General features: G+C 34.8%; 1 pseudogene; it reads right to left on the bottom strand.

Moving 5' to 3' along the window:
* Positions 1-1,038: 1,038 nt before the first annotated feature.
* LOC149235142 (UDP-glucuronic acid decarboxylase 1-like) lies at positions 1,039-21,669 on the bottom strand (annotated as a pseudogene).
* Positions 21,670-22,339: the final 670 nt, after the last annotated feature.

Raw genomic sequence — 22,339 nt, 5'->3', positions numbered from 1 at the left:
TCCAACAGAAATGAGTACATTCTGATACAAATTAGATATGCGATGAAATATTCTTTATCGAGTACAAATATCTCCATCCGAAAGTGAAGGTATGTTGAACACCTAATCCTCTATGGGTTAGTGTGAAAGCAGAATGGACTAAGGAAGTCCAAAAGACCTTGGGATGTGGAACCCTACGGTCACATAATGTACTATAAATGTATATCATTTGTTAATAAAAAATGTACTCTCATGTTTTAACCTTCATATTCTGTTGTTTCCCATGTGTGTGTTTAACATGGTATTAGAGTAGGCGTATTCCTGCCCTGCATAATTACTTTGAGTCATTTGTTTTATGGCCTTCTTGTGCAGGTCATTTCTGCCATCACTTCTGCATTTCATGAATATTTTCTCAGCTGAATTCTCGCTGTAACCTCTATCATTTCTCCAGCGCCATTTTTGGGTTCCCTTTACTTTATAACTCCCTATTCTGCCTATGTTCTGCCAAAACACTGCTCTCTATCTATTATTCACTTGCATATAAAAGGGTTACTCCTCTGATCTGCTCTGACATATAATATGTTGCTGGTATCTACTCTGACATAAAATACGTTGCTGGTACGCTGCCCATATGGATTTAGTTTCCCATAACTATTATTGCTCCTATTGTTCCTGAAGGTGCAATAGCTGACACTGTAGACGATGATGAGGAAGATAATCATTACTATATTCACAGCCACCACCTTTTTCCAGTCGTGCTTCAGGTTTGCAAGAGCCCCGGCCTTGCACGAGTTGTATTCATAGCATAAATGGGTCGTGTTGTTGCTCCAAGTCCTAAAATCAACCTCAGATGTGGCGTTCGCATTACCGGTCCAGTAAATCGAGCTCACATAGGTGAAGCCGCACAAGGTAGGGGACCTTTGTGTTTGCTGCCTCCCGCCTCAATTCTGATCACGCAATTTATTTTCTGGGGGTCATCTTCACTCTTTTCAGAGGCTGGCTAGCAGAGTTGTTAGTTGTTGAGCCAGATGTTTTTGCTATTTTTTATAGAGGCAGATTCTATATCTTATCTCTCGTGTGCCTTTCCTGAGTTGCAAGAATTGCAACAATATCAGTACCTCTGAAGATCATCTCCGAGAGAACAACAACCATATCACTGTCACTGTGCTTCTTAGTCCCCTGCAATGACAACAGCACACCAATGAAGTTAGAATCCCCTTTGTCTATGTTTGTAGGAGTAGCTTCGTGCTCTTCAATGGTATGGGTATATATTATGGTTATATTTGTGGTTCTGCTTTAACCCTTGATTCAACCTATAATTCCTTGTGCTCTCCCATGGAATGATGTTGAATTGGATAATTTATTCTAGAATTAAAATATCAGTGAGTCATATTATTGTAATAGGTTGTAGCAAACTCATCAAAGTATTTATCCATCTCCTATCTTTTTCTATAGGAAAAGAATTGTATCATTGAACAGAGTCGAATAGTATTTGTTTATTGACCAAGAGGGGACCAAATTCGAAGGAGTCATTGGTTGTTTATGATACAGATCTAAAGTTCCTCTTGGAACCATTTTTTCCTGTAGCAGGTTAATTTTGGAGAAGTCAATCCCTGAGTGCTGGATAATGATGTTGTCGTGTTCAACTGTGTAAAATTCCAATGCAAAAATTGAAGGTATGTTGACTTTTGAAGACTGAAATATGTTAAGCAACATGTTTTTCAAAGAGATCTGTGCTTGTTTCGGTGGTGTGAACTTTTAATAAGGTTGATACATATATTAAATGGTGAAAGAATATGCGCCGGTCATTTTTGTTAAAGAGGATGTGTTGGTTATGTGAAACCCATGAGGCTGTGGTGTATATATGAGTATTGTTTCATTACTCATTGCTAAACTGAAGATCAATAGTTTCATTTCATGGAGAAAAGATGATTATTTCCTGTAAGGGATGATAGAGATGTCCTCCTAAATATGCTAAGCTTTTGCGTGTTTTTTTGAGTGCTGCCATTGAGTACAGTCTTTCTTATTTTATATGAAGAAATTGATGATATTGTAAGCACTTGTTTTGGAAAAACTTGTAACAAAGTTTCACCCCAGGGTTTCGAGGGTGAGCACTTCATCATCTGCCATTTCAAAATTAGCAAATGTAAGGCGCTTCTTATGTGCTTTCAGCTTTGCAGTTTATGAGATTATGTATAGCTCTTTCTCTAGTGATATGTTATCCCACAATTGCAGTTGTTCCACATGCTATCATCAATGGTTACAAGAATGTATTAACAATCACTATTGAACTTGACTATTCTTTTCCATTGGCCGAGAAAGTGAAGGAGTATTTGAAGGATCCAAGCAATTTTGCAGTTGGTGCTACCCCCGTTGTGGTATTGTATTTAAAACTAATTATAGTTTTGTGTTTAGTGTTGAAGTTCCCGTAGAGTATTAAAGTAATATAGAAGTTATCCCCTTATTCCAGAAGTTTTATAATTTCACCATTCAGCCAAAACCTGGTGCAAATTGAAATTGGACCAACTTCTAATATCTTTGAAATAAGTGTATTTAATAGAGTTTGATTTTTTGATAAAATGGGAAGACTTTATGGAGCATTAGAGCTACTAAATATACTAATACATTCTAGTGTCGAAAACGTAGTCGAAATCAACAAAGACTCTCTCTTTGAAATTCAGGCATGTCTACAATATGCACAAGAACATATTGATTTTTTGCAGCTTGAATCTCAACTACAGCAGGAAGAATCACAACATTGGTGTCATCATTCTGAACCTGTTTCTATTCAGAAGATTGAAACAGACTCCCATAAACAGCAAGACAATAATGCTACAGTTCATTTAGATTTAGTACCCGATAAGGCAGCAAGGTTACATACAGATGCAGAAGTTCAGCGTGAACCTCCGAAGCCCATCATCAGACCTTGGGGAGAGCTTGTCCATAACAAGCGCAGAACTGGTCTTATATATGATAAGGACTTGTCCTTTCATATTCCAGACTACTCCAAACCAATCCAATTTCAAAGTGCTGGATTTCTTCACGATGGTTCATCTTCGCCTACGCCTCATGACAGTTCACCTCCAGTTGTTCCATATTTTACCCCTTTTCAACAGCAACAGATTGTGAAATGCCAACACTGTGACCGAGTTGGTCGTCTGAAAGATCATTGTTTTGATCTTCATCCATGTAAGCATTGTCATAAAACCAATCATTCTTCAAATAGATGCTTCAGAAACAATCCTCCTACAAGAACAAAGATTCATCTTGGATGGATCGCTTCTTGGCAATGGGCATCAACAACCATGAAGATATTCCAGTCACATGTCAGAACTTGTTTAAGAGTATTGAACAGTCTTGCAGTTGAGTTTTCTCCATCATCTCACCTTGTATCTGATAGGGGGAAATGATGGTCATCTACAAGCTTCAAAGCCACATCATGTGAGCTTGAGCCACAACCTGCCACACCAGTTTCAGAGTTGTATTTAGAGATAAAGATGCCCCTGAGCATGCCTTCAGTTGGTAATCTGGGACACTTCCTCTAGCAGAAGACTTCAACTTCTTGCCAGTTTCAGAAGAATTCCAGGAACAAAATTGGGGACACTTCCTCTAGCAAAAGACTTTAGCTTCTTGCCAGTTTTAGAAGAGTTCTAGGAATTGCATTAAGCATTCCAGAGTTGTTGGTCATCCTTAAACCATCACAGGTTGAGACTTTCCTTTTTAGGTTGAAGTTCTCCCTTTTATGCGGGGTGAGACCTTCCTTTCATGGTTGAAGGTTTCCCTCTTCAAAACATCAAGAGCACTTGCTCTAGCAGAAGACATCAACTTCTTGCCAACATTTCAGAGAGCACATTCAGCCTAGTGTTGCTGTGCATTTTAGCACATTTTGTATTACAACTCTCTTCTTGGACTCATACATAACCCTTCAGATTAAAGGGGGGAATGTTGGACACCTAATCCTATATGGGTTAGTGTGGAAGCAGAATAGACTAAGGAAATCCAATAGACCTTTGGATATGGAACCCAATGGTCACATAATGTACTATAAATGTATATCATTTGTTAATAAAAAATGTACTCTCATGTTTTATCTTTCATATTCTGTTGCTGCCCATGTGTGTGTTTAACAAGATAGTATCCAACATAGTTTAAGAAATACAAAACTTTTCAAAAAATTGTGTTTTATCTTCAATGCTTCCAAATATTATCGTAAAAAAGTCGTTGGTGCCTAGTTCCAATTTAATTTCCCCTTTAGGTTTCCACTTTAGCTAGATCCAATGGCAAAGTGCCTTCTCTGAGGGCCAAATACCGAAGAATTTCCCAATGAGTGTGTGATCTTGTATATATTAGATATATTACCCAACATGACTTGATTGCATTTCAATTTTTGGATCTATGGTAGCTGTTGGGAGGCAATTCCTCGGAATTCATTTCCCATGTAGGGACTTTGTGGAGAACTATTTCGATTAGCCCTGAGGGTTTTTGCTAGAAACCTTATGGTTTGGGGGAAAAGATTGTCCAATATAATCGTAGCCAGTTACAATTTGACACCATGAAGGGGCTCCACTGCCTGTAATGGCACTAGCTCTAGGAAGAGTAGTTGAGAGGCCATGCAAGAGTCAATAGTTAAGGTTTTAATCCAAAAGAAAAATTTGTAGAGCTCTCTTCTTACCAATCATAAAATATCATAATCTTAAATTGAAAAAATAACATAAGGATGCATAGGCTTGGCTCAAACTTTGGGGGATTAAGGAGGCGATCATCATGGGAAGCAAGGATAATATCAAAGATACTATTACCTCCAATTTTAAGGACAAAATGTGGTATGGTAAGGAGTTGGAGGGTAAAAGAAAGCTAAGATATTATAAGGAGGTGATCAACCCCACCCTTGATAACCAGAATTATCACTCTAAGTTGACCAACACTAAGAAGAAAATGAACATCGCTAAAATAAGAACTAATTCTGTGATGCCCCTAGTAAAGCGATAGTGTTTTAAATTAAAGGCAGTAAATTTAACTGTTTGACTATGGTTATGTTTGGTGAAATTGAGTAATTATTATTGTTACTACTGTTTAAATTAATTATGTATTTAAATTGTTGTTTTGTTGCTCCTAACTGATGTTGAAATAAAATAGTTTGACAATGGCGGTAGTGCCTCCTCATGAGAGGAGGATTAAAATTGAAATATGACAGTTGTCAAGAAAGGGAATAAAAAAAACCTAACTACCGTCTGGAAACAGTTGAGACTCTCGTAGGGGGAGGAAAAAGAAAAGAAAAAAAGCACACACTACGTCTGGTGATGATCAGATAGTGGAGGTCGTGAGCCAGAAGATGGAAGAAACACTAAGTCTGGTAATGATAAGATAGCGAGGCTCAGTGAGCTATATCCTAGCAGAGAACGCTATGTCTGGTAATGACCAGATAGCGCATATTTGGGAAGCAGAAGTCTTCCTCGAACCGATACGTCTAGTAGTGACTAGATAGTGCAGGTTTGGCAGCGCCAGAAGGCTTGCAGACAACAAGGGTCTTGCAGGAGTGCTTGGGGGTGGAAGGTCGAGGAGGACCCTCCTAAGGTCGGGAGGTTGACAAGCGCATTAGAGAGGTTTGCCCTCTGTTCAGGTATGAAATAACTAAGGAATTAATAGATTTGGTTTACACTGTTACATTTGCTAAACTCTAATGTCTTTGGCAAACAGAGGATTGTAATTTGTATTTAGGAAAGAATTCTGAATTAATATAGGCAACAAAAGATTTGATAAGTGTAAATCCATAAATCATTCAAGATTGAATCCTCTGTGTAGTCTCCATAAAACAAATATAAGAATCAAACCCAGGCTCATAGTTTCCAGAATACATCTTCGTAAATATAGTGATTAGTTGAATAAACATGGCCATATGTAATATATAGAACATCATCTGGAACCAAGCCGAAAACAATGTATATATATATAAATTCCCATAGTCTTTATAGATTAGAAAAACAACATAATGATAAGAGCAAGTAATGCATGCATATGCAGGGCTAAACTCTTGAAAAATTTCCTTAAGGCCTCTTTCTTTACTGGTGTAGCCTCAGGAAAAGGACAATACGAAAGTGGAACAAACCTCAGAGTTAATGTGGCTAGTAAGGACTAGCGTCCATGCAACAAATATATCTCAAACTGTAATAGACGTTCGGAATAGTCGTGGAATAACTCTGTAAATGAAAGGCCATAACATGTGTGAGTAAGGTAGGGTTTTCTAGAGAGGGTTTCCAAATTATAACCGGCAGCCTTCATTCAACAAAACAGATAACAACAAACAAACCCTGGAAATAGTTCCAAGTATCGAAACCTTGCAAGGGAGTCTACGAAACAGGTAAAGCACTTAATCATTTCCACAGCTAATTACGGGAGCTCCAATACTCAGACCAAGATTATATATAAAAACCAAACTATCTTCATAACCATTTAACGATAAAACATTACTGCAGAGAGAAAATACAATTTATTATCCTGGCAAAGGAGGAATAAATATCAGTCATAAAACTATAGCATTATGTGAATAGCCACAATGGGAATAACCCTTGGTTCTATAACAAAATACACATTTAGAACTCTGATAATAGGCGCAACTCAGTTAGGGCTCTCTCGCCAGAACTGTTCTGAGTAGAGCTAAATACATTATAGAGAAACAAGAGTGGGCTTGCAGGTTTATACAAAAATAAAAATAATAACAACTAGTAAGACTCCATGACTTAAGCATAGCTCGGGCAAGCTTGCCAAGAAGGAAACCAGCTCGGTCCTTCTTCCGGATTCATTCTTATACCCCTTAAATCTATTTTGACAGGTGCCTCTTACCTGGAAAGCAATTTGAGTGATGGAGTCTGTGCTAGTCGCCCACGTGGATGCTGGTCATGATACCATAGCCTAGCACCTGTGACAGAGGAGTCACCCAAAACTTTGTAAGAGCAAGAATGTTAATGAAAATCTGTAACCAAGACAGCAATTACCTAAGGAAAAGGGAGCGCAGGTTACCATGACCACTGTCCGTAGGCAGAATTCTTCGAACCCGCCAAGAACTGACCTGTTTGGGAAGTTTGAGTTGTGGCCCTGTTTGGGAAGTTTGAGTTGTGGTGAAAAAGCAAATCGCCAGAGACCTGTAAGAGCCGGAAACCACCCTCAGAATGAGCCCGAAAGGGTTCGAATGCTGCATTGAAACCCTCAAATAATATTTCCCATACCTGGAATGATACATATCGTTGATTTGAGAGCCCTAATCTCCACCGTTGAAAATGGCGTAGAAATCCAGGAGGGGAGCTCCCAAAACGGGTTGCTCCTGCCGTGTATGACAGGACGGAGGAAAGTACCAAGCAAATTAAGTATCCATCAAATAAATGTGGGATTTAATAATTATTTCGAATTATATCAAGATTCATCAAATGAATGCGGGATTTAATAACTATTTCGAATAATATCCAATTTCATCGAATGAATACGGCGTTTAATAATTATTTCGAATAATATCAAAATTCATCAATTGTATAAGTATTTTAATTATTTTAATTTAAATAACTTAATGGAAAGTACTATTTAATTTTATAATGGATAAATTCATGTAAATTTTTGTTTTTCTCATATAAATAATTATGAATTAATAGATATTATAAAATAAATACAACACATACTATTAATTATAGTAAAATTATAAAAATAAATAAAATTAAGATTTTTAAATAATTTTTGGATCGAATTTTATAATATAATATTTAAAAATAAATAAATTATAATATATATATATATATATTTAAATAGACCTCTATTTGATTAAAAAATAAATTATTTATTTTGATTTAAGATTTTATTTTTATGCTCAAAAAATTTGGAGAAAAACCTCCAAAACTCACTATAATTTTGATATTGTAAAAGACTAAAAAAATGAATATTATAAAATTATAGATAAAGAATTCATATAAGTAAATTTATTTTTAAAGGCAATCAAATAAAGACAAGAAAACGACGCTACCCTTCTAAGTGCAGAGAAGTTACCGATATGTGAGATTTGGTGAATATGTGGCAGCAAGATGATTGAAACAAAGAATTCTTCGAGACAAAATGAAATATGGGAATCCGCATAGGGCACTCTAATATCAACGAAAACCCATAACAATCTCGCATGCTACATTTCCCTCTTTTTATGTTAATAAAAATGCGTTCCACCTTTTTTTAATTGCGAAAGGAATATATCAACCAACCAAATAATTAAAACAAATATAAATAATATTTTTTTTTGAATAATTTGTTTTAATTTTAAGTAATCTGATTGAGTGAATAAAACATTATATTACATAATGTTTTACAATGTCATTGCCGTATTGACTTATGGAATACTTTGAGACTTAATATAGGAATTATATTTTATTTGCGACATTTTTTTTTGTTTATTATTTAAATTTAAATTTTTAAAATTTAATTGGATTTGTTACAAATTTTTGAAATGCAAAACGTAAAATATTAGTTAATAAAAATTATTTTGATTTCAAATCTAAAAAATTCTACAATACCACTGCCATATTGAGTTATAGAATACACTGAGACGTAATATATGAATTAATTATATTTTATTCGCAATTTTTTTCGTTTGTTTATTATATATAAATTTAAATTTTTTAAATTTTATTTGATTTGTTACAAATTCTGGAAATACAAATAGTAAAATATTAATTAATAAAATTTATTTTGATTTCAAATCTAAAATATTGTAACCGATCAAATATTTTAAAATATAAACTTTTTAAAAAATATAAAAAAAAATTAATACTTATTTAAATTTCAAATTAAAAGAAATCTATCTTAATTCCTAATAATACTACTTATATTATATATAAATTTCATATCCTTATATATAATACTATTCTTATTTTAAAATTTATTAAAATCTAACCGCACATATGGTTCCATACTTATAAACATATTTATAATTTGTTTAATTTAATTTTTGAAAATTACCATCTAATAATAAAAACGACAGTTACATTAATATGCAAACGATTAATCTAAAACACCGATTGGAAGGTATGTAATTTTCGAAAAGCTTCGAACGAGAACAATAAGAATACATAATATATCCATGCACTAGCGCCCTACAACCCAGTCATGCACACTTCTCGATCAATGATCAATTATTTGACCAAAACCAGTGAACAAAAGCGTCGAAAGAAGAGGATTCACGGATATTATTATTTACAACAACTGTCCACAATGTCTAAACCCGTATACATCTGTTCATTTGATATTGAATATACCTTAAGCCAAAATAGATCATAGTTGGATTTGAACTTGAAATTAACTAATCACTAGTAATTACTCACCAGTCACATTCCATCTTAATCCCTGCTGCAAAGCCTCTCTATTGCCTATATATTCTTTATATGTTATTTTTCAAAATATTTTTTAATTAGATATTCATATATGTTTTTTTCTTTTATAAATTATTTTTTAATTATATATATATATATATATATATTGTTTTACATGTTATTTTTTAATTAAATATTCGTATAAATATGTTTTTTTTTCCTTAAATTTTAATTCGCCGCAAAAGATTTTGAATAATAATAAGTAAACAATCATGTACACCTAACTAAATGGTTCTCTCTTTTGCACCTAAAGGCGACCACATAGCGAGACACATGTTCAAATTGCTCTTAAGAAATCCGACATACCAACTTTGATTTCAAAATATTGGGAAAACCACAATTATTTCCAATTGTGTCAAATAAGTGTAACTAATTAAATAACTAATTATGAAAAGTTGTAATCAGGATTTTAATGCACTCGATAGCGGCGTCACCATACATACATGCCCATGCCTTTCCATCTCGCATCCATCGTTTCTCGCGGCGTCACCATACATACATGCCCATGCCTTTCCATCTCGCATCCATCGTTTCTCGGGAGCTTGACTGCCCATCGCATCAAATTTTTTCTGCGAAGGGGTGACCCACCATCTCTGAGCTAACACCCGCTGTGCTGGCCCATTTTCAAACCAACGCTTGCACCCAAAACCGTCGAAGCTCCTCTGCAACCCCTCTCCAGCGTACACTCCATCCCGCTCACGGTGCTGGCTCACCTCGCAGGTCCGCTCACGGTGCTGAATCCCGGCAGATACACTGATCAGGCGAAGTATCAGCAAAATGCACAAGCAATCAAGCCTGAATCACGGTCGGACGAAGAAGTCCAGGCCCGAGCAGATTCAAATCTCTATTCCCCCAAATCTGAGAAGCCTAAATCACTTCCAAAACCGATGCACTATGTCCTGAAAGAGCAGCGTTGGTTGTTTATTTTGGTGCGTATATTGATAGCCTCTACGATCTTCATTCTCCAGCCCAGTCTTGCAAAACGAGACATAAGGAAAAATATAGGTGGCGCCGAGAAATTTTTGTCCAACAGAGCGGGGAATTCTGGAGTTCAGAAGACAACCACTGTTTCCAGGATCGTGGGTGGTGTGAAGAGGCAGCCTCTGAGAATAATTGCAACAGGGTGGCAGGATTTGTGGGCAGCCATCTGGTTGATAGGCTACTAGAGAGGGGAGACGATGTGATTGTTAACATCGAGCAGAAATTGAACAACGAAGGCCCCCATTTCAAATACAGTTTATAATATTATTGTTATCCATTTTCGTCTATGCGATACGTGTAGAAAGTTATTATGTTATTGTTATCCATTTCCCGTTATGTATTCTTGTTCGGCGCGTTCTCCTTGATTTGTTTTTCTCCGCCAAATATCTTCCGAGTCCGATATCTCCATAATCTGCTGTACTAAGTGTATCATTTAAAAAGATTATACATCAATTTATTTCTAGATTTTATGTTTCTATGATTCATGATATAATGTTATATATTTCGGTAAGTTGAACTTCTTCTTTATCCTGGTTTTAATGATGAATTAAAATCTAAATTTGAATAATTTCTCTTTAAAATATGAAAATTATATCCACCTGTTATAAAAAAGGAACTCGTTTTCTTGTAAGGCTATTAATCCTGGAGTTTGATCCTTGGTTATTTCTGCACTGCCCAGTTATTGAGTATAAAGATCCTTTATTATGGATACATCATTTTATGGTTTTGACATGAATCGTGTTGTATGCAGTTAAAACGTGTAAATTCAGGGGGAAATTATTGTTCCAGAGCTCAACTCACTTTTATTGAAAGTCTTGCAAAAGTGTTAACCATTGGTTTTATAGCTGCTTTGATTGCTCTGGCTTCCAGATCGAAATATCCCTGGCATATAAGATATTTCTTTTAGAAAGACTTTGAAATGTTTTGATTTTCTGCTTGGAAATTTTTCTACCGACTTTCAATGAGAGAGGAATTCAACATTGAAGAAGTTTGCAATGTTAGGATGAAGAGATAACTTACATGTTGTGAGAGTAACATATGTTAAAAGTAACCATGATTGAATGGAAAATTAAAGATTACGTGTTTACACTGTACACCAGTGGACTGTTCTAGAAGAAATCTATATAGGATAAAAATTGTAGCTTTCAAAGATTATCATTTGGATGAAAAAAAGGAAATAATAGCTATGGAAGTTGGAGTTATCAAAGTATCTGACTCATGGACTTCTTGATATCTTACGAGAGAGGTAGTTTAGAACTCTAGGTTATGCATTTATGATCACTTCCTTTCCACATTATTTTGTTCATTGGAAAGTGAAGTTTTTGGCCTTTAAATTATATATGGTTGTTTTCCTTAATGAGGCCCACGATAATTTGGCTGGGTTGTTTTCCTTAATGAGGCTTAGGATAATTTGGTTTTTTCTGATTATTTTGATAATTTGATTTTTCCAATTACTCTTGACTATTTTAATTATCTTTATTTTAGTAACTTCATTTCTCCTCACACCATCACCTAAATGCTACATCTACATCTACCTCTCTCTAGATGCTACTAGACTGACATGAAGATTGGTACATCCAAAGCATTAAGGTTAGAGGTACTTGAAACATAGCACACCCCTTTCAAATTTTCATTTTGCTTCCGGTATCTCCTTTTATCCCTATTGTTTTCTAACTACATAAACCATTCTTCATCCTTTTCATTTCTTTGTTATTCCTCCCATACCCACTTTTAACTCCATTTTCTAATTGGATTCCCGTAAATCTAAAACATGAACTCTACCCTAAAACCTACTTACAAAGGGCCATTATGTAATGAGAGAGGTATTAGTTTAAAGTAAGACTATATGGTATAATTAAATGGTAGGGTGTCACAAGGCATCAGGACATGGGTTTAACTTGGCATATTAAAATTCATTCACATGAGGAGACATTATTTATTTCTTTCCTTTTTCATTGCAAGGAAAAAATGACAATTTTATGGTATTGGAAATTATGTTGGTAATCTAACTCTAAGAAGTTCAAAGCTTCTTTTTATTTTTTCTTATCAAAAAGAATTAATTGTGTTATTTTATTCTTATTAATGATGTTATTTTATTTTTATTAAGGAAAACAGTTCCGAAGGTAGAGTGCTTTTTTAAGGGATTGTTTTAGAATAGTCCAATTAGTTCCATGGAAAAGATCTATACCTTTCTATAAATTTCTATATGAATCAAGCCAAACAAAAATTTCTTTTAAATTATGTTGAGTTAGAGTTAAATTTATCTATATGATTGATTAGATATTTTAAGTTTGACAATTTGAGGGCCTTATAGCTAATCAATTATGTTTTATGTATGGCTAAATACCAACTCTTGAACATGTGAACTATCTATACACTCAACGGAAGGACTGCTTATTGTTATTATGATACACATGAATGTAAAATCTAATATGGATTCCATTTCTAACCCAAATTTGTACTTTTACAATATTTGATTCTTATGCCTGCATTACCAAAGGAGTAATTTCAAACAGTTTCCATATGAGGTTTCTAAACATTTATATTGAATGTTGAAATAAATATGTTTTTATTTTTTTCTATTTTTTTTTTTACACTAAATATTATTTTTTTATTTCCTTGTTACCATGGTACCACACCTTTTGGTATGAATAGAAAAACCACACTCTTCAAAAGCATCTATGATTCTTAAAACATCTTAGCTATGTTATCATTTATGGAAGATACATATATTAGAGAGCATGAGTTCATTTTTAAATCGACACCTTGTTTCCAAAGAGACCCTAACTTCTCAATGACCATGATTGAGGTTATTATAATTACTTTTCAACTCTAGTCAATGCCTTTAATGGATTTTTGGGCTAAATGCCTACAAGATATCAAGCTCAATATTATTGTTTGTTTTCTTCTTTTTGGTGTTCTTGAAATTTATTAAAAAGTTATGTTTTATCAACCTCAATATTATTGTTTTGTTTTCTTTTCCTTGGCTTTCTTGAAATTGTTTAAAAAGTTATGCTTAAAATGGTTTTTTTTTTTTTTCAAAATGAAAATTCTCTTTAGCCATAAAAATGAGATCGGCCTTTCAAGTTCTTTCTTCTTTTAATATTCAATGGATTTCTCTCTAACCATTTAACCTCGTTTTCATTTATATTTCTCTCTAACCATTTAACCTTGTTGTCATTTCCATGCTTTGGATTATTTTTTTACAACAATTGTCTTGCACAGATTAATAAAATTTATCAATGATATATGTTTCTCTTTTAGCTTTTGAATACACTTTTACATAACACTAACCCTTTCTATTTGAAAATATCTTTGTGTTTGTTTAATTGCAACACTGGCAGAAGCCATTCACAAATACACTATTTTGTTAATGTTATTTTTGTTTCAGTCTCAAAAGAAGTCATTAAAGCTTCTTAGATATGATAATTCACATTATTATTATGAATAGAAAGAAGAGATAGTTATGTTTTTCTTTCCAAGATGAAGTGATTTATTTTAAGAAGACTTTATTCCCTAGGCTAATTCAATGGTATTGAATTACTCAAGATTGATAATGACTAATATTATATTATATGTATGGTTTACAATTGCAAGTTTGAAGTTATCATTATTTAAGTTAATTTTAGTGAGTTTATAAAATATCCACATGTATAACAAATTTAACATAAAATTTCTCTATTGCACACTATCTATATTAAAAATATTGCAAATTTGCAAATTAGCTTTCTCATGCAAATCTCCATGTTGTGATAAAATTCTCCTTTGTAATAATACAAATATATTTAATACAACATGACATCCTCTTTAAAATTACTTCCCTTATTTTAATAAAGTGTTATATTTTTTTTGGTAATCACAAATATATTTGACGGGTTCCTCTACAATTGAAGTTAGAAAACATAATTCCATTATAAGTCAATATGTGTCTTTTTTTTTTTTTTCCTTTTTTCAATATTAAGAATTCCAAATGTGGTCTCAAACACATCACATCTTATTTATTTTATTATGAACATCATTCTCTAATCCATTTCAATTTATTTTTTTCTAAACACACCAAATCTTATTAAATTTATTATAAATGTAACACTTGGTGACAATAGGAATACATGTGATTAATATAAGAATGCAATATAAAAATATCAAGATAACAATCCTAGTTCTTTAACAAGGTAGACATCCTAACTGAACGGCCATAACATATTGCTCCAAATAGAGGGAGGAAAATGTTATAAGATTTGGTCAATGGTAATATAGTTATTTTGTGACTAGGAGATGATTTATCCTAGAGTGCAAGCTTGATAGTTTCTTTTCGAGTTTCTCAGTGTTGGCTACTACAAATCTAAACTAAAATGTTGGCTTTTGTGAACTTAGAGAATTGAAAGAAAAAATAATGAGATAAATTCAGTAATTACTTCCCAACTAAACATAAATATGCACTTTATGGTGTCTTTCAAACAATGGGATAAACTTTTTTCATTTTTTATAAGAGGCATTAGAACCTAGAATCTACTCTCACAAAAATAATTTTGGTTGGGTGTAAGATAATGATGGTCTCACATGACACCTTAGTGATAATGCAAACATGTAAAAACAATAATAGACTAATTTTGTAATTAATTTGATTCTTATTCTTAATAATTATGATTTTTGAAATTACAGTCAATAGAGTCCTCTTTGAACTCTTTTTAGACTTGTTAAACATGGAAATATTTTTTGAAGAATTCTTCGGCGAAAATCACATGGAGAAATTACTGTCGACGCGTTTCGAACCAACCAGTGTGGTTCATCGTCAGGACAAACTTGTCCTGACGATGAACCACACTGGTTGGTTCGAAACGCGTCGACAGTAATTTCTCCATGTGATTTTCGCCGAAGAATTCTTCAAAAAATATTTCCATGTTTAACAAGTCTAAAAAGAGTTCAAAGAGGACTCTATTGACTGTAATTTCAAAAATCATAAAGATTAATTTTGATCGACGATTCGAGGTAATTCCCTAATGAAATTGAATATAACATAAAAAGATGGAATGTAGGAAAATGAATTACCTTTCTAAATATATACAACTTTTTATTTATCGAACATGTGTATAGCTCTCTGAAGTTTGAGTTTTATTAAGAATTGTATGTTATTTTTATGCAAAATACAATGCATGTGTTTCCATTAATGCTACTTTTAGATACCTAAATGATAGAATTTCACCACAAAATTTGTAGAATTGTAGAGAACATGATTTGTGTGTGTGTGTGTGTGTGTGTTAAATTATGAAATTCATTGTATCTGTGACATATCCTGTGGGTTAATTTCCCTTGTAAGAATTGTAAATAATTCCCCTATAATTATGTAATTATAAAATTAAAATGGTTAAGAAAGGGAGACAAATTCCATTGTTAGAGGGAAATTGCTTTAGGAGTTAGTCTGAGTGGTGTTAATGGAGGTAATTGTGTTACTAAATTCAATTGGAAAAATGAAGGACATGCCCATGTGTCTTTTAAGAATGACTACAAGAAAGAAATGGACAAGCAAATATTAAGAATATGGGCCACATTGCCTAAGGTAGTTAGACCATGTAGACCACATAGGGAGAGGACTCCTTCATGGAGGGAGAATAGAGAATTAAGGAGGAAGGTATGAGTGCTAAGAGAATCCTCTCAAATGATGAAGGAAGGGAGGAGGGATGAAAACTAAGAAAAAAAGAAAAAGAAGAGGTCAGGGAAGGCTTCTGTGGGTGTTGATCATACAAAGGTGACATGTGTAGGAAGAGAAAGGAGAATAAGACAAGAGGAGGTTGAGAGGTTCCTAAGGACCAACCATATTGTTCAAAGGGTATAGAAGTTATGAGAACTAAGAGAATTCAGGGAGAAGAGAAACTATGATCATAGTCTGCTGAGAAACCCATGGGGTTTGTTGACTCATAATCATAGAGTAATGCTTGTGCTTGATAGAGCTAACAAGTCCACCAGAGACCTTGTTGGTTGATAGCCATTGAAAGGTGGAGGCACACAAGGCTATTGGTCTGATAACGCTTTATGGTAGTTCCATGGCATTTGGGTTGAAAACATAGGTGGAAGATTCCACTAAGCTGCTAGGTTGTGCACTCTTATTACTTCAAAGTTAACATGGTTGATAAATCCTCATGACTTATAAATACTCTGTCTCATTTACTATATATATATATATATATATATATATATATATGTATCTAAATTGAGACTTTGTGACAAAATCCCTATAGAACTAAACACATGAAGCATGTTATAACATGAGTAGACATTTAAGATGAATGATATTATAAAATGGAAAAAAAAAATACATTAACGGGTTCTTTAGTGAAAGAACCATGGTATGAGAGTCCCAAGAAAAATGACAACCATAGTGTATACACATAGTCGAGACCTATACTGATGCTGATCAATGTTTGCCAATGGAATGAACGGTGATACTAAATCATCTCTAGCACCTACATCTACACTTGAGATTGCTCCAACCATTAGATCAGTAGACATTTTATGGATCTCCGCAAGGTGCTTTATCGTAAAAGAATTAAATCGAGCACTCCATATTTTTGCCTCTCTGTAGAGGGGCTTCAAATTGTTTGCGCGAACATTGTAGATGCCTTCCATGTGATTACAAATTAAATCTGAGTTTGTCAATACTGTTATGTAATTGACCCCATTGTGTTTTGCCTCTTTTAATCCTGCAACAAGTGTAATGTAGTATGCTTCGTTATTGGTTGTCTTTCCCTGCACTTCCCATATTCTATAAACCACATGATTTTTTGCCCCATTGTGAAGGACAAATTTTAAAGATGCTTGACCCGGATTTGGGCAGCATGATACTTCAATGCACAGTGTCCACTTTTCCACCATTCCGTGAGCTTAGAAGCATTGCATAGTGACAACAACAAAATAGATTCATGTTAGAATATGAAATATGATAAAATATCCTGATTGAAATTGATTATTTTTATTCTACCTCAAGTTTGAATGCACATCCTTGAAAAATAACACAAAATCAAATATCAGTGATAAGACTTTGGGCATAAAGAGAGCATCTTTATTTTTCTATTAGCATAAAGAGTTAATAATGCATGCTCATGTTAATAATGCATGCATGGTCATGAAAATGAGTATGTAGCATGACAAGAAGAAATGAACCATTTAAGATAAACCTTGTCATGCTATTTAGGATTCTAAGGATTTCAAAATATTATCTTTTAGTAAGATTGACTAAAGAAATCCTGGAAAATGTTTTTTACTGTTACATTTTCAAAAACATTGCTATATCCAGCGATTCCAATTGCAGTTGATTGTTAGTGTTTTCCAAAGCTACCGCTCACATCTTGAAAGAGAGATTTCATTGGGTGGAGGGTTCCAAATAGAGAGAAAACTCCTATGCCTATCCATATCTCCATCAACAAGAGGCAATATCCAGGAAATTCAAATCATGTAGGCAAGACAAGTCCAAGAAGGAGAGATTGGACACCACTTATAGCTATGATGGATGTTGAACTTAATTATTAGAGCTATCCAATTGTTTAAAGTCCAATGAAACAATTTTTTTTTTCCTGATTCTGCTTCCATTGTTTTGATATTCATTCAACCTCCATTGCCTTTGTACATAAGATGAGAGGGCCCAGCTTAGATTGTATTATAACATGAGAAGGCCCTGACACTGGATAATTAGCATTCAGAGGAATTTAGACAATGTATAACATGACGTGATTGTTCAGTGATCAAAGAAGAGGAAGAGAAAACTGCTCTTCAGAACAGGCATAAAAGAGCAGCCTAGATTGTTCTACCATACTATGTACTAGACTGGACTATGAATGTCTAGATCTTGGATGAGTTTATGATATATGTGACTGTTGTTGCATATATCTCTAGGTTGTTAGATTTTATCAACCATGGTTTTCGTTTAAAAAAATATAGAAAATATTAATGTGAGCTTGTCCATCTTCCAAATTCACAATTAAGTTAATGTGAGCTTGTCTTTAATTATGTTATCAATCACTTATGACATGAGGGAATAATTGCTTTCCAGTATGTTTGTACCTTATGTTTCTACTGTTCATTGAAATTCTTAGGTAACTCTTAGTAGCTTTGTCCCACTAATGGAGTTTGAACTTCTACATATAGAAACTTAACTCTTTTTTATCCTTTTGGCGAGTAACCTTAACTAACACCATTACAAATGTCATTTACCTCAAGTTCCAGCAATTATTTGAAGATTCTCCATAACAACTTTTCTCAATTGTATGTTAGCATCCATTTTCCTCCCCATTTGAACTTGACAGCCTAGGCCCTCTATATTGTAGTCACATTTAACAAAGGCGTGCACTCATCTCTGCAACAAGTACTATGAGGGCATGAATGATCTTTTGCACCTGCTCAATTTGTTTTTACTTTTCTACTCACAATGTACTCATCCACCCTTGAGTCTTCACAAACAAAAATAAGCATTGGTGAACCAAGAGTCTAGAAAGGATTCTTACTACAGTTCAGTCCCAACATTTAGCTTCCTTACAATCCTTTTGAAGAATGCTGAAAACATTCTGATCCCCTTGAAGACTCCTGGACTTACAGACTTCCTGCTACAACCCCAGTTATTAGAGCTAGTGTGACAATAGAAATAGCATTATGCGTCTTTAATAGGCTAAAAAGGACAGTACGTATTCACAAGAAAGGACATTTATGTAAGAAAATTGGGCCGACCTAATGGCAAAAGCATGCTGCTGAAGAATATTGGACAGAACCAACCTTAATACTCTGTAATGTGAATTACTAGTGTCAGCGTACATGAGAATACTAGGTCAACCAACATGGTTGTGGGAACAGTAATTACGCTCAAAACTATGAATGGATATTTTCTAATTCTCTTGCAAGGAAACTACTTGTGTACAGAAAACCAAGAACTAAGAATAAGGCACATACAAATTATATATCTCACTTAGAACATGGAGATATGGAAAACAAAGTATCTGAGGATACATTTCTTTCAAGCAGGTAATATCCATCCGAAAGATTATTTTCAGGTAGCAGCTAGAAACCCATTCACACTACAGAGATAAAGGAGTTGATACCTCCACATTGGCCCCCCGGTGATAGTCCATTGTCAAAGTCTGAGCTGTACGTTTGCCCTCATCATAACATCTTCTAACACCTGAGGATAAATCCTCTTAGTAAAAATAAAAATATAAATGATACAAGTGGACAAAGGATAATTAAAGCCTTAAACAGGAATACAGATGTTAGTTGTTCTAGGAACCAAAATTATGGGAATCACAGAAGTTACAATCAGGTCTGGGATTCCTGAAACGTTATAACCCATAAACATAGTTAACAATTGCATATCGTGCTCCTGGATGCTCCCATAATACATGACAGTACAAAGAAACATTTAACTTGTACATTTTGTTTTATTTCTATGTATGTCTGCGAACTGAAAAAAGGCAAATACAAAACAAACAAAAAACTATAGAAGACACTATAGACCACACAAATGGAAGCAATCAATCCATACCTATAGGATTGAAATTTCCCCAATATGTCTCCGTTTGTGGATGCTGGAGAGGATCCCCATATACCTCACTTGTACTGGTAAGCAAGAAGCGGGCTCCAATTCATTTTTCCAGACCCAACATGTTCAGTGTCCCCATCACATTTGTCTTGTATAAAGAATATTAAGAAAAACTTCAAAAATTGGATAAAGTGAAAGAGAACAGCAAATTTAGGAACCCTCCCAGAACAAGACATCCTAAGATTCTCTCCCAAGAATGGACTTGAATTGAATTATTATTAATGTCCAAAAGACCAGAAGTGCAGACAATGGGACTGCCAAAAAGATCCCATTAAAGATCCCATTATAAATTATTATGGAGGAGTTGCTTAACACGAAGCTAATAGCTAAAAACTAGGCAATAACCCCACTCCAAAGGAGTTAACAGCCTAAAATTAGGTAATTTTCGTTTAAGATCCAAAGGCAAGGAGGATAATCTATAGCCAAACAACTCACATCCTTAATGTGGATCATTGTAGGTTGGTCACTATCAGTGATCAAGGCAAAATATGAACATATCCTGCCAATATTATTGGAACCTATTATGTGTGCAATAGATGATTAAAGACGTGTGTGCAGGTGATAAATTCACCAAGATTTATCTCAGGACGAAAAGTTGGGAAATTGGTGCAAACCGACCTTCTAACCTAAAAGCTCAGCCCATATTTCAAGCTCAAATCCATTTCTATGCAAATATTTCATAGGAATAGGTTGATCCGTTTACATAAGCATGGTAATATAGCAGATTAAGTAATTTATGGCATCGATGAAAAACGACCTATAAAAGTTGATACCAAAATTAGGAAAACTAATGAGATCTTCTGCACAGACATAAAAATTAAAGCCAACCGAAATAGCAAAAGATGCATAACAGGGCATTGTTTCAATAACGAGATCGAGAAAGTATGAGCTGGACCACCTCGGATCCATTCTCACTGTGGTCTGCCCGCCCATATGGCATGAGTTTCAAAGGAATGAGACCAATTGCATGTCACCAGCAATTTTGCTAGAATAGCAGCCCTTCAGACCTAGGACCTAAGCCAAAGGATGTCCTATGTTGCTTTAAGAACTCAAAAAAAAAAAAAAGCAAAACAAAGGACATCAAGCAAAACTTCAAAATGCAGAGGAAGTCGAAACTTTCCTACAAGGTGTGGATGTGATTGTCTTCACAGGATTGAACTTCTAGTGAACGGGAGACGCAAGGCATGCCAGATGGTAAATCTGATTGACCTCCAACAATATCGGCTCAACAACATCATGCCGGATGAGCTCGAAGCGAGGATTCTTGAAGTGATGCATAACATTCTCCTTTCTACCAGTGAAGAAATTATCGATAACAATCACATTGTCTCCCCTCTCCAGTAGCCTGTCAACCAAATGGCTGCCCACAAATCCTGCCCCCCCTGTTACAACTATTCTTAGAGGCTGCCTCTTCACACCACCCACGATTCTGGAAACAATGGTTGTCTTCTGAACTCCAGAATTCCCCGCTCTACTAGACAAAAATTTCTCAGGCCCACCTATATTTTTCCTTATGTCTCGTTTTGTAAGACTGGGTTGGAGAATGAAGATCGTAGACGCTATCAACATACCCACCAAAACAAACAACCAACATTTCTCTTTCAGGACATAGTGCATCGGTTTTGGCAGTGATTTAGGCTTCTCAGATTTGGGGGAATAGAGATCTGAATCTGCTGGGGCCTGGACTTCTTCATCCTGGTGGTGATTTAGGCTTGATTGCTTGTGCATTTTGCTGATACATTGCATGATCAGTATATTTTCCTGCTTGCCGTGATTCAGCACAGTGAGCGGACCTGTGAGGTGAGCCAGCGCCGTGAGCGGGATCATGTGTACGTTGGAGAGGGGTTGCAGAGGAGATTTGATGGGAGCGCGAATGGAGCAAATGGAGTTTTGGGCACGAGCATTGGGTTGAAAATGCGCCAGCACAGCGGGTGCCTGCTCGGAGATGGTGGGTCACCCCTTCCCGGAAAAAGTTTGATGCGATGGGCAGTCGAGCTCCGCATGGGCATGTATGTATGGTGAGGCTGCTATCGGGTGCATTAAAGGCCCAATAGTAGGCTGGTTAGCTCTTCCCCTAAATTTACAACAGAATTGCAATGGGATATCACACGGTTTTGTCGGCTGAAAGTCCTTGAAAAATAAATGCCAGGACTGAATTCAGCCAACGAGAAAATGAGTTGACACCAATTGCAAGTGGATGGTAACAAGAGTCTACGGTGGAATTGCAACGGGATCATTACTTGATTTTGTCAGCTGAAAGTCTTTGAAAAATAATTGCGAGGACTCAAATCAGCAAACGAAAAAAAGAACTGACACCAATTGGAAGTGGATAGTAACTAGAGTCTACAACGGAATTGCAATGTTATCATTATCATTACTTTGTCGGCTCAAATTCTTTAAA

This window comes from Pinus tabuliformis, chromosome 8 (assembly GCF_031772625.1).
Source record: "Pinus tabuliformis cultivar Carrire ecotype Pingquan chromosome 8, CPIR1, whole genome shotgun sequence".
Taxonomy (NCBI): Eukaryota; Viridiplantae; Streptophyta; class Pinopsida; order Pinales; family Pinaceae; genus Pinus; species Pinus tabuliformis.
Note: the sequence above shows the minus strand (reverse complement) of the source record. Positions and strands in the feature narration are given on the sequence as shown.